Below are 12,629 nucleotides of genomic sequence, written 5' to 3'. Positions count from 1 at the left end.
GCCAGTCAGTAATCCGCTCAAGGGTTTCTTCAGGGCTTTTACAGCCAGTATGTATTCCTTTCTTTGCTAAGTGCTGGGGGTGCAAACAGAAGTATGACGTGGTTTCTGCTCTCCAGTCCAGAACCAGAGAAAGACTTGCAGACAATGAATTCCAGGGCGGTAGGCCCAGGGTCATGATAAAGGGATGTGCAGAGAGCACTAAGAACACAGAGATGGGACACCCCGCTTGTCTCAGAAGAATCAGGAAAGAAACCTGAATGACGCTTTTGTTTGTTGACTTTCCTCAAACAATGTCTGGGGAAATCCGACGACCTTTCTTTTTCAAATCAGGTAATGGCAAGGGTAAAATTTTCCTGGACTCTCAATCCTAATCATAGGAATTACACTTTCCTTTTTTTTCTTTTTTTTTTTTTCTTTTCACTGCACCGAGGCATGTAGAAGGTCCCAGGCCAGGGATGGAACCCAAGCCACAGCAGTGACAATGCCACGTTGCCAACCACGAGGCCACCAGGAAACTCCCTATACTTTTTTTTTTTTTTTTTGAGTAACAGGAGCCCACGGTGTGCTGAGGAGCCATGTGGACCAGCCCAACACACTTCTACCATCAGTAGTGAGACTAATGCAATTCTGCAATCAAAGAAAAGCATCAGCATATTTTGCAAAGGGTTTTCCTGAACCTTGCAAAAGAAGGTCAAATCCGTCTCTTTCACCCACGATGTGTGGCAAATAAAACCGTGAGGACTGCAGTCTCCCGGACAACACTGCATCTTTGGGGTGTCATACATCCCCTGGATCCCCCGAGGCGGTGAAGCCATTAATGCGGGGGGACAGGAACGTCCACTGTCCTTTATTCCCCTCTGATGTCCTTCAATGGAAGTGTTTCATCTTCCGAGATGGGCACTTCTGATTGAGTCAGCGGAACGGTACGCCCAATGATGAGGAGAAATGCAAATGACTGTCACAGAAAACACGTGTCACAGCCACAGCATCCCATGGGTACTGAATACAGACTTCCTGTGTACCCCCAAAAGGCAGACGACTCGCTGAGAAGTGTCCTAATTCTTCAGGGGCATGTTTATGCTCAGTTACGCCGACCTCAATGCCAAAATCAGATTTGACACTGGCCGAGAAAGTCTCCACCGACGTTGGCAGCAGCGGCTGTCCAAGCAGTGACAGGTCAGATCTCTCGGTCGACGTCAAATGTTCTGTTGGGCAGAGGTCTCACAGACGTTGTCATCAGCGATGTCCTGTCCAGCAAGGGCCACACTGCCCTGCATGGTGTTCGGAGAATAAGTTCTGAAGGTTGATAAGCGGGTCATCTGTTTTCCGAATGTCATTTCCTCAATTGCAATGGCTGGCATTCCAGAGAAGGTGCCTGCAGCAACTGAAACAGTGCTGAAAGGTGGTTTGCATCCATGATTCAGGTGAGATGGGAGATCTCGGGATCGCAAAACTCAGGTGGGTTACGTGGCAACACAGTGGAGTTCTCTACTGAAGAGCTCTTGGAGTTCCCGTCGTGGCTCAGCCGTAATGAACCTGACTAGTATTCCTGAGGATGTGGGTTTGATCCCTGGCCTCGCTCAGTGGATTAAGGATCCGTGTTGCCATGTGATGAGGTGTAGGTCACAGATGTGGCTCGGATCCTGTGTTGCTATGGCTGCGGTGTAGGCCAGTAGCAACAGCTGCGAATCGACCCCTAACCTGGGAATTTCCATATGCTGCGGATGCGGCCCTAAAAAGACAAAAAACCCAAAGAAAAAGAAAAAGAAAAAAGGTCTTATGATCCTAGCAAAATGAAGAAATTCTCTCTTGAAGGAGGAGGCACATGTTCCACATGACTCCCAAGGGAACCCCTGAAAGCCCAAGGTGGACGCTCTATGCAGTTTCTTTCGGAAGGAAAAGAGCCTCCCAATGCCTCAGTTCCTCATCAGCAGAGGAAGGGAGAATTTATCATCCAGACCACGACACACGAGAGGGGAAGGGGGTGGGCTTATCAGCTGGGACCCTGGGCAGCAGAGGTTGGCTGTCACCGTCCTGGGCAAACCAATGAGCATCCCAGTTACCAGAAAGAAGCCGGTTGGTTTATTTGGTCATGTGTGCCTCCTGACTACACATCAGAATCACCTTGGAGCATACACACATGCATGCGTGCGCACACACACACACAAGCACATACACACACGCGCATGTGTATGTACACTTTACATGGACAAATGCACATGTGTTTTCATGTACATACACTGAGATGTCTACGCCCTCCTCCAGACCAGTGAAACAGGATCTCTGGAAATGGACTGACTCCTGGGCATCCACAATGTTGAAAAGCTCCCCCCAAAAGAAATAAACAGGTAGCTGCGTTGAGAACCACCGAACGGGATCATCTCCAGAGCCTTTCCAGCTCTCAAATTTCTGCGATCATAGTAATTCCTGAGAATGAATCTCCCAGCCCTGCTACAGTCAGACTTGCATAAAGGCATGGCACTCTCCTTTCCAGAACGCAGACTATTTCATACCAGTACGATAATAACCAACATTACCGATGAAGAGTTTACATTTCATAGAGCCCTTTCTCAACATCATCCTTTTTTTTTCTCACATTAACGCCATGACAAAGTCAGGTTGGTTCTTGTTATTCTTGACTTTCTACAGGTGAGCAAATGGAGGCCTAACAATAATTAAATACATAGGTACGAGGCACATTATGCAATAAGCACGTGGAATAATCAAACCCACATCTAGATTTGAAATGGTAGCGAACAGCAACAGGTGCTTGGGGAATCCTAGCACATGGGTCTGAAATTCCACTTCTTTCATGTATCAGTCTATTTAACCTCTGCATATATTATCTCTGAAATGAAAATAATACCAATACTTGCTCTGTAGTGTTCTTGTAAGTAGTGCATAAGATTTTATACGGCAGACCTTATCACTGTGTCCATGAAGCATTAGCTATGATTATTATTCCTATTAATACTATTGCTACGTCTCTTCCTCTCCCCCTCCTGCTGTAATTACCACCACCCCTACTACTAGAACTGAAAACAAGAACCCCTGCTTTAGGCAGAGTTAAATGGCCCTTCAAACAGACAAGCTTTATCACAGCAAAACCCCCTGAGCTCCTTGCCGACCTCCTTCTGCACACTCCCCCGAAAAATCAGAAGGAAAGGAGAATAATCTCCCCGTAAGAGATGCTACGAACTCAGATGGTCCAGCCGTGTACCAGTGCTGAACTCTGGCCATCTGTGGTATCCATGGCAAACAGCCTCTAGATGGATGCTCAGCTGGATTTAGGAACCAAGTTGGAGATGGGCTGCAGAGTTGGAGATGGGCTACTCGCAGCCACCTCTGAGGAAGAGCCTATGTATCAGGTATGAGGAGGACACCTAGCGGGCAGCCCCCTGGGATGGGCTCCCAGGTTGAAAGGGAGCCCCCCTCCCCTTGTCGGGAAGCTCCAGCCAGCAGTGGAGTATGGTCATCATAGGAGTGTCTGGCCATTTCTGCCCACCACATGGATCCGCCATGGCCATCTCTGCACTGGAGCTGGCCATGGACCAGCAAGGCGATCCGTGGCTCTCTCTACCCACCCCTCTTCTGTTCCCCCTTCACGGAATCAGATGACACTGTGGAATGAAGACTTCCTGGTGACAAACAACACAATGCACTCCCCACACGTGTCAAACAACCCTGACAAGCACAGTGGGGTTGCACCCTACTCAAATGAGAAACAGTGAAAACGATACAAAACGTTCTGTTCCAAAATTCTATTATTCCACAATTTTCCAAGAGTTTATCTGCAAAGTTCTACGGAGTTATAAAATACGTCTGATTTCTCTCTCTTTCTGATGAAGTGCCTACAACATGAGGCTTAGAAAAAAGTGATTATGGATCATGTTCTATTCCTGTCATCTTTGTTTTGCAAATTAAATTTGTTATGCCTCATTAGCTCAACGATATGAATATTTTAATAATGCTAGATCTATAAATTGCAAGAAAAATGAATTAGAATTTTAAAATGTATTTGGTTCCAAGGAATTGAATTTCTTCAGGATATATTTTTCATCTAGAGAGAAGAGCTAGCCAAATTACTGCATTTCCACTTTAACCATTTAATTTCATCCTCATTTTAGTAATTCACATCTTCAACATATTGAAAACACTAAAAACAATCACAAGCTAAATAGCAAACTATTTTAAAATACTAAAATACTTAAAAAGTTGGATCTACTAATCTAAATGTTCTTAATATTAATTTTTTTCTTTTTTCTTTTTATAGTTACACCTGCAGCACATGGAAGTTCCTGAGCCAGGGGTCAAATGAGCACTGCAACTATGGCCTACACCACAGCTATGGCAAAACCAGATCCAAGCCACATCTGCAACCTATGCCACAGCTGTGGCAACACCAGATCCTTAACCCACTGAGTATGGCCAGGGATCAAATTCTCATCCTCACAGAGACAACGTCTAGTCCTTAACCCACTGAGCCACAACAGAAACTCCTAATATTAATATTATCATGGTTGGAGTTCCCCTCGTGGCTCAGTAGTTTAACAAAACTGACTAGGATCCATAAGGATGCGGGTTCGATCCCTGGCCTCACTCAGTGGGTTAAGGATCTGGCATTGCCATGAGCTGTGGATCTGGCGTTGCTGTGGCTGTGGTATAGGCCAGCAGCTATAGCTCTGATTCCACACCCTAGCCTGGAAACCTCCGTATGCTGCTCAAAAGCAAAAAAAAAAAAAAAAAAAAAAAAAAAAAATATATATATATATATATAAAAAATCATGGTTAAGGATGATAACAATAAAATAGTTATTATGTGATAAAAGGCATTCTATACTCAGCATGGATTAACTCATTTGGCTTCAGAAACATTTTAAATTTTAAGCATAATCACTATTCTTTTGTACACACTGACAAGTATTTTATAGATTATTTGATCTGGTAAATTACACGTTTTAATGTTAATACTGTGACAGTTTAGGATAACAACAATGCACTAGTCAAAGAGTTCTTGTAATGCAACAAACAGAATTTTAGGCTCCTTACATGTATTAACTCAGCCTCATGCATATTCTATCATTTAGGTGTAATCACTGTCCACAATGTATAAATTAAGGAACAGAGAAGTAATGAAACCTTCCCAAGGACACACAGCTATAAGTGATCGACCCTGGATTTGAACCAGCCAGTCTGCATAAACCAGAAAAAACAAATGCTGACTTACCTGAAGCCATGTCACTTCAACTTCCAGTCCATGAGTGTGTGCATGCATGTACATATATCAATACATATGCACACAGGGCAACGTTACATCAAACTGATTTGACCGAAAGAAAGGCATCTAAATTTTAAAATGCAAATACACACAGTGCTTGGCAAAGTACTCACCCGGAATATGCGAGGGAGGCATATTGCTTAGTGCTTAGTGCATCTGGGCAGCCGGCTTCTTGGTCAGAGGAACCTCACCTTGCTGAAGACCTCCTGGAAGAGACAGAATGAATGAGCAAGCTCCACGGGGAAAAGCCGGCTCAGCACGCACACCTGTCTGCTTCTAGGCCAGAACTCAAATTTTCCAGTTGTGCATCAATCCCCGTCAGACCTCTTGCCATCCATCGGCAGTGAACATTCATTGAGCGCCTAGTGCATGCCATCCTTCTGTACCATCCCGCAACCCTTCAAAGGTAGGTATGATTCGGACACACCGAGACTCACCTAGCAGCTACGCACAGAAAAAGAACTCAATTTACAAATAGCTACCAGGTGCTCCTCTATGGGACAGTCAATCAAATACCCTAAACTCTGGAAGAGGATCCCCCAAAAAGGAGCTCCCGGCTTTTTGGGGACGGTGATACAATCCTGCTTAACGTACTTTTCTTCCCAGTGTTATTAAGATACAACTGACACATAGTGCGACGTTTAAGATGAAAAACATAATGATGCGATGTATATATATCGTGAAATGATGCCCACAATATGGTTAGCGACCATCCATCGTCTCATCTACATGTATACAACGTTAAAGAAATAGAAAAAAGAATACATTTCCTTGTGATGAGAATGCTTCAGATGTGCTTCCTTAACAACTCCCACGTGTAACACACAGCAGCGTTCAGTAGCTTTGTCATGTGGCACACTGCGTCTCTAGGACCTATTTATCGTGTAACTGGACGGGTGAACCTTTGCACGGCCTTCATCCATGCCTCCCCCAGCCCCACCCCCACTCCCACATCACAAATCTCATCTCCTTTTCTGTGAGTTTGTTCTTGAAGTAAAACGGACCTTCAGAACGAGTTACTTCCTGGTACCCAAGCCAAGGATTCACTACTTCTCTACATTTCAAATGCTCACCATGGAGTTCCCGTCGTGGCTCAGTGGTTCACGAATTTGACTAGAAACCATAAGGTTGCAGGTTTGATCCCTGGCCTTGCTCAGTGGGTTAAGGATCCCATGTTGCGGTGAGATGTGTAGGTTGCAGACGCTGAGGCTCGGATCCCGCGTTGCTGTGGCTCTGGGATAGGCTGGCGTCTACAGCTCCGATTAGACCCCTAGCCTGGAAACCTCCATATGCCTTGGGAGCGGCCCAAGAAATGGCAAAAAAAAAAATCAAATGCTCACCATGATAAACCGAGATACCACTGACATCGTACAGAGCTATCGCATCCTTATAATTACTATCTGATTTGTGCAATTTTAAATGCTTTACCCATCCTCGGATAGCCCACTGTGCAGGATTCAGCTCAGCAGTCATGCTGCTCTTACCCTGGGACTGATTGGGTGGGGCAGGCTCTTGTATCACCGGTACCACCTTCATAGAAGGCTTACACAGCTATGTTTCTCTCTCATTAAACAGTGGCCCACCTTCTCATTCATTAGCATATCCAAGGGCCTGTGAAAACGCAACAGGCGCGTAGCGTATCCCCACTTGATACTGCTGAGTAAAGACACTTACAGATTACGGAGACCGTTAATAAGCTCTTAACATGCCGGTATTGAACTGGGGGTTCCCGTGGTGGTGCAGCGGAAACAAATCCAACTAGCAGCCATGAGGACGTGGGTCCAATCCCTGACCTCGCTCAATGGGTTGAGATCCGGCGTTGTCAGTGCTGTGAGCTGTGGTGTAGGTCGCAGACACGTCTCGAGTCTCTGTGGCTGGGGTCAAGGCCGGCGACTACAGCTCCGATTCGACCCCTGGACTGGGAACTTCCAGGTGCCACGGGTGCGGCCCTGAAGAGCAAAAAAATAAAACCATGACCGTGTTGAATAAAACACTTCCGTTAAAGTATGAGTTCTGATGAGTATGTTAAGAAAATCTGCCATATTCCTTTACCGATGGCCTTGCTCTTCGTGGATTTAATACGTGCAGCACGGACACCCACGGCATGTCGTAATTTATCAATTTATTACGACACAAATTCAGACGGCATGGTTGTTAAAGCTGGCGGGAAGCTGTCATCTAGGTGGTGAAAAAGCCTAGGAAATAATTACATATCAATATCTAATATAACTTCTGTTCTAATGACCTCATTCGCAAACAGGAATTATGTGTTAAAATGATGTTCAGAAGTCTACGCTGTTGATAAGACGTATGAAAACAAGATATGCAAAAAGGAGTCTTGTTTACATTTAATGTTATGTCACTGACTGTATAATCAATTAAGTCATCGGCAGTTAGGCCGTTATTTGGTTAGGTTATATGACATTGATGGCTTTTTTTTTTTTTTTTTTTTGTCTTTTGTTGTTGTTGTTGTTGTTGCTATTTCTTGGGCCGCTCCCACGGCATATGGAGGTTCTCAGGCTAAGGGTTGAATCGGAGCTGTAGCCACCGGCCTACGCCAGAGCCACAGCAACGCGGGATCCCAGCCGCGTCTGCAACCTACACCACAGCTCACGGCAACGCCGGATCATTAACCCACTGAGCAAGGGCAGGGACCGAACCCGCAACCTCATGGTTCCTAGTTGGATTCGTTAACCACTGCGCCACGACAGGAACTCCTGATGGCTTTTTAGATAACGCTTTATACTACGTTTGAGACAGAAATCTGTACAAAGTCAATTATACATTAAATGGGAGGGGGCTGATATCATACGCATTAATTTTACATGGGTAGTCCCTATTTTGCTTCTCTAAAATGTATTCTCTAACTTTTTCTATGAAGAATGTGTTTCCTCTGAATTAAGAAAACATTTTATGTCTTAAAAAATTACTGTAGGAGTTCCCATCATGGCTCAGTGGTTAATGAATCCGACTAGGAACCATGAGGTGGCGGGTTCGATCCATGGCCTTGCTCAGTGGGTTAAGGATCTGGCATTGCCGTGAGCTGTGGTGTAGGTCACAGACGCAGCTTGAATCCCTCATTGCTGTGGCTGTGGCGTAGGCCGGCGGCTACAGCTCCGATTCGACCCCTAGCCTGGGAACCTCCATATGCCACGGGAGCGGGCCAAGAAAATGGCAAAAAAAAAAAAAAAAAAAAATTACTGTAGGACTAGAAAAACCTCATACTTCTTTTGTGAAATAATTATTCCCCCTAGACTGTGTGTGTGTGTAATACACACAGTTTAAAAGCTGCTTTTCAGACCTGGAAAGTGCATCAGCAATAGTTGTAAGTATAAGAGCTAATTAACAGACAACTATACTAGTTAATAAAGAAATTATCTTATGCTAATTTTAGTCTTTTTAGGGCTGCACCTATGGCACATTGAGGTTCCCAGGCTAGGGGCTGAATCGGAGCTACAGCTGCAGGCCACAGCCACAGCCACAGCCACGTGGGATCCGAGCCATGTCTGTATCTTACACCACAGCTCAAGGCAACGTTGGATCTTTAACCCACTGAGCAAGGCCAGGAATCAAATCCACATCCTCATGGATACTAATCAGGTTCATTAACCACTGAGCCACGATGGGAACTCCTGATGCTTATTTTTCAAATGTAGTTTTCTTCTCCTAAAAAAAAAAAAAACTCATAAAGCAGACTCCATAAAGCAATGGCTATGTGGAACGCCAATGAACATTTTAGATAAGAATATACAGAGAAACAGTCTGAACAAGTACCGACACTCCAGCCACTTGAATTTCACTCAGGACAGGACCTGATTCATCCACCTGTGAAATCCTAAGTCCTCTAGAGTCAAGGCGCAGAAGGCAAGGGATGAAAGGGACAAAAACGATCATATTAATCTCTGTTGTCCTCTTCGCGATCTTTAAACATTTGACTGGATGTGGAGATCCAGTCACGACTCAGGGAGGCCATAGAGACTGGCCCTTCGGAGGCAGCATGTGTAGACTCAAGCGGGTGACAGTGGTCTGGCCTGGACAGTCCGCCTTCGGTCTGGAGGCGATGTGGGGAGTGGTTAGATGAAGGCAGTGGGCGGTCTGCTGGCTTCTAAGAGGACTAAACACACAATCAACCGAGACCTCCCCAGCTCTCCCAACTCTGGGAAATGGGGCTTCATTTACATCCTTGCGGGTCTTGCAGTGTCCTGCTCTGATCAGCCAGCAAGACAACCTCTGGGTATCCAGAAGAGTATTTCTGAGCAGGGCACACATGATGGGCCCCCGGCTCAGAAGGACCCCACACGTGGTTTCACGTTCTGCTGTCACCGCCCTGAAATCTGTAACAGTTTTATCCTTGCACTTGAGTTTTACAAGTGAAGTCCAAAGGCACAGTAAGGTGCACACACAAAGGAACAAATCGGTTGCATGCAAGGTGCATTTCTGCTTTTCCTTGCTGCCACTGTCATGCATAGAGTCTGCGAGGCCCCCAAGCAGGAAGAGAATTACAGCAGATGTGCACAAAGTAAGCACACCACATCCAGGACTGAGTCAGCAGGAACACCACCAGCGTCAAGAGGACACGTGATCCCATCCCTAGAACGTCCTACCAACACAGAAAGAAGGCAAGAGAATACTGAGGACACAGTGACCGAGAGAGAACCCTATGATGCCCTTTCTTCCTCGCATCACCTGCCCGTATTAGCCATGTGACCTGGAGCGACGCCACAGGAGAAAAGCAAAAGATGGAATAACCGCTCATTCTCTTCCTTTCCAGGGGCCAAATTGAGACCTCCTCCAAGAATAGTGGTCCTCGGCCCTGGCGACAGCATAAGATCCACCTGGGAGCTGTCTGTTTCTTCCTGATGGTAAGTCTGACGTCCAGGCTCCAGAATCTAGGGTATTGTAGCTGGATCTGGGGAAACGGGCGTGGCCTGTATTGTCTATAAGCCCCCTGCCACATATAGACACAAGCAATGGCAGAATGGAGCATGCTGACTTTCTACTTCAGTGGCCCTCCTTCCTGCTCCATCTGCCGGTGGGAGGATGGGTTCCCCCACTTCTCTGAGGCAGAGACTTGCCCTCAACTATATCCTGAGTCCCTCCATCCATATGAGCAGTCGTCCTGCCATCTTGCCACGTGACACGGAGGCCACAGGCCTAGAGGCTGCACCACAGCAGAATGACATTCTCCCTTGTGTGAACAGGGAAGGAAGGAGACCCCAAGTCTGAGTCTCGAGAACTCCCACGTTGAATGGTTCGCTGCAGGACATGCCTCTAAAGATCCTGCGATGGTGCAGCTGGACAGCATCATGACTGGCTTCACTTACCAAGGTCTCTGCGACAATGTCCTCTGAAAACACCCTGTGCGCGTGGACACCTGCTTCTGAACGTCTGACCCTGGGGGAGGCAGCTCAGAAAAGCCATCAGGAAAGGAACCCTGGCTCTGCCGATGAGTAAGTGCGTGATCTCCAGAAGTTACCGCACTTCTTTCTACCTCGCTCACCATCCTGGCCTGGTGAGGGTCCCTGGGGGTACCACCTCACAGGGTCCTTAGCAACGTGACATGCATGGACAGGTGCAAGGTCACACAAGACGCAAAGAGTAAGGAGCACGTGTGTGTGTTCCATACACAAAAATGAATACGAATGTGGCATCACGTCCCCTCCAAGCACTGAGAGAAAGCAAATAAAAAGTCCACCTGGGACATTGTGCTCTGTGAGGTATCAGGTGGCACGTCATCCTAGCATAGAAAGCACAAAAAAAAAAAAAAAGAGGCATGAGTCAAATGTCAAGAAAAATGTATACATAATAAAAGTAGCTGTGATTTCAACAACGATGCGTCAACATCGGAGGGAAATCTACCTCCCGTGGGTGTTAAGGGTAAGACAAGTGGGGTCAGGGAGATGAAGAGCTCAGCCACAAGGAGCCCAGTCGCTCAACATGAAGCAAAAATGTGTGGTTTCTTTTCTAACAGAGGGAAGATAACCCTTACATGTGTCTGTGTTCATGGAAGGGTGAAGTTAAGCTCACTTACTTATATTTGAAATGTTACTTACGAATGTTTCTGTACCCTAGAGAATCCAAATGTTTTCTAGGATGCGAATGGAAAAATGTGCTCATCTTTGGGGAGGAGCTAATTTTCTAAACTTCGGAGTAGATGAAAGAGTAAATAAAAATAAAATTTGGAGTATACATATGTGAAGAACTGGGCAAATTCAACATCAGCATTACAAAGACCTTTTAGAGACGCCTAACCTTAGGGTTCTTGCTTTACGGGGCTTTTAAGGGCGATGGGAACACACAGCTACTGCGAGGGCTCCGTCATGAGGTTTGCTTTCTGAGAACATGGCCCTTCAGAAGCACACGAAGCGTGCAGGCATGCTCCCTCAAGGCGAGGAGAGAAAGGATAAAATATTGGAAAGAAAGCTTGGCTCCTAAAATGACAACATAAAGAGGGCTCTCTGGCTTCCACGCAGGAATTTAGAAACACAAAACTAATATTAGGCAGGAACACCTGGAGACAGGCTTCCTCGAGCAGTGGATGCTGTTGGAATGACTTGGAACTTACACTGCTTTTATTTACAGGATGAATTCTCTGTGTTCATCATTTTAAACACACCTGCTAATTGGGATCTAGGATAGTGCATGAGAATCCACACGATTCAACAAGGATGGCTCCATAACCCTATCCCATTCTAATAGTCACAACTCTGCCGCTGGTTTTCTGAGGAGTCAAGCCCTAAGAGGAGATTCTGAAATTACACCTGTCTTTTACACGTCAGCCGGAATCCTTGCAAAATTTCACTTTGACCTCCATTTCGGACTTCTGACCCATTCTGTCGTTTTCCAAAAAGGGAATGCATCTGTACAGTTTAGGATCAAATCTTTTTTTTTTTTTTTTTTTTTTTTTTCATTTTTTAGGGCCGCACCTATGGCACATGGATGTTCCCAGGCTCAGGGTCGAATCAGAGCCACAGCTGTCAGCCTACACCACAGCCACAGCAATACCAGATCTGAGCCACAGCTGCGACTTACAACACAGCTTGTTCCAACACCGGGTCCTTAACCCACTGGGCAAGGCCATGGAACAAACTAGCCTCATGGTTCCTAGTCAGGTTCTTAACCTGCTGAGCCACAAGGGAACTCCAGGATCCTATCACCTTTGAGAAATTCTATGAAGATGTTGCAAAGCATTTTTTTTTTAAGTTTATGTGAGGGGTGTATTTTTTTATGACTTTAAAATAAAGTATAAAATACATTAGTGGACAGTTACTAAACGGTGACTATACTCTTTTCCCAAATGCTATGGGAGTTCCCATCGTGGCGCAGTGATTAACGAATCTGACTAGGAGCC

General features: G+C 45.8%; 1 long non-coding RNA gene across 34 annotated transcripts in view; it reads right to left on the bottom strand.

Annotated features, from left to right (window-relative positions):
• The window catches only part of LOC102166211 (uncharacterized), a 544,835-nt gene that overhangs the window by 524,445 nt on the left and 7,761 nt on the right, over positions 1-12,629 (bottom strand). For all 34 annotated transcript variants that reach the window (XR_014836088.1, XR_014836086.1, XR_014836093.1 and 31 more), the window contains exon 2: positions 5,392-5,484. This is a non-coding gene — a long non-coding RNA (uncharacterized LOC102166211). The remainder of the gene's footprint in view (positions 1-5,391; positions 5,485-12,629) is intronic.

This window comes from Sus scrofa, chromosome Y, assembly GCF_054392235.1.
Source record: "Sus scrofa isolate SSC_HxYL_T2T_F1_AM1 chromosome Y, Sscrofa_HxYL_maternal_Yorkshire_Landrace_v2.0, whole genome shotgun sequence".
Classification (NCBI taxonomy): Eukaryota; Metazoa; Chordata; class Mammalia; order Artiodactyla; family Suidae; genus Sus; species Sus scrofa.
The sequence above is the reverse complement of the archived record's forward strand: the minus strand, read 5'-3'. Positions and strand labels throughout refer to the sequence as shown.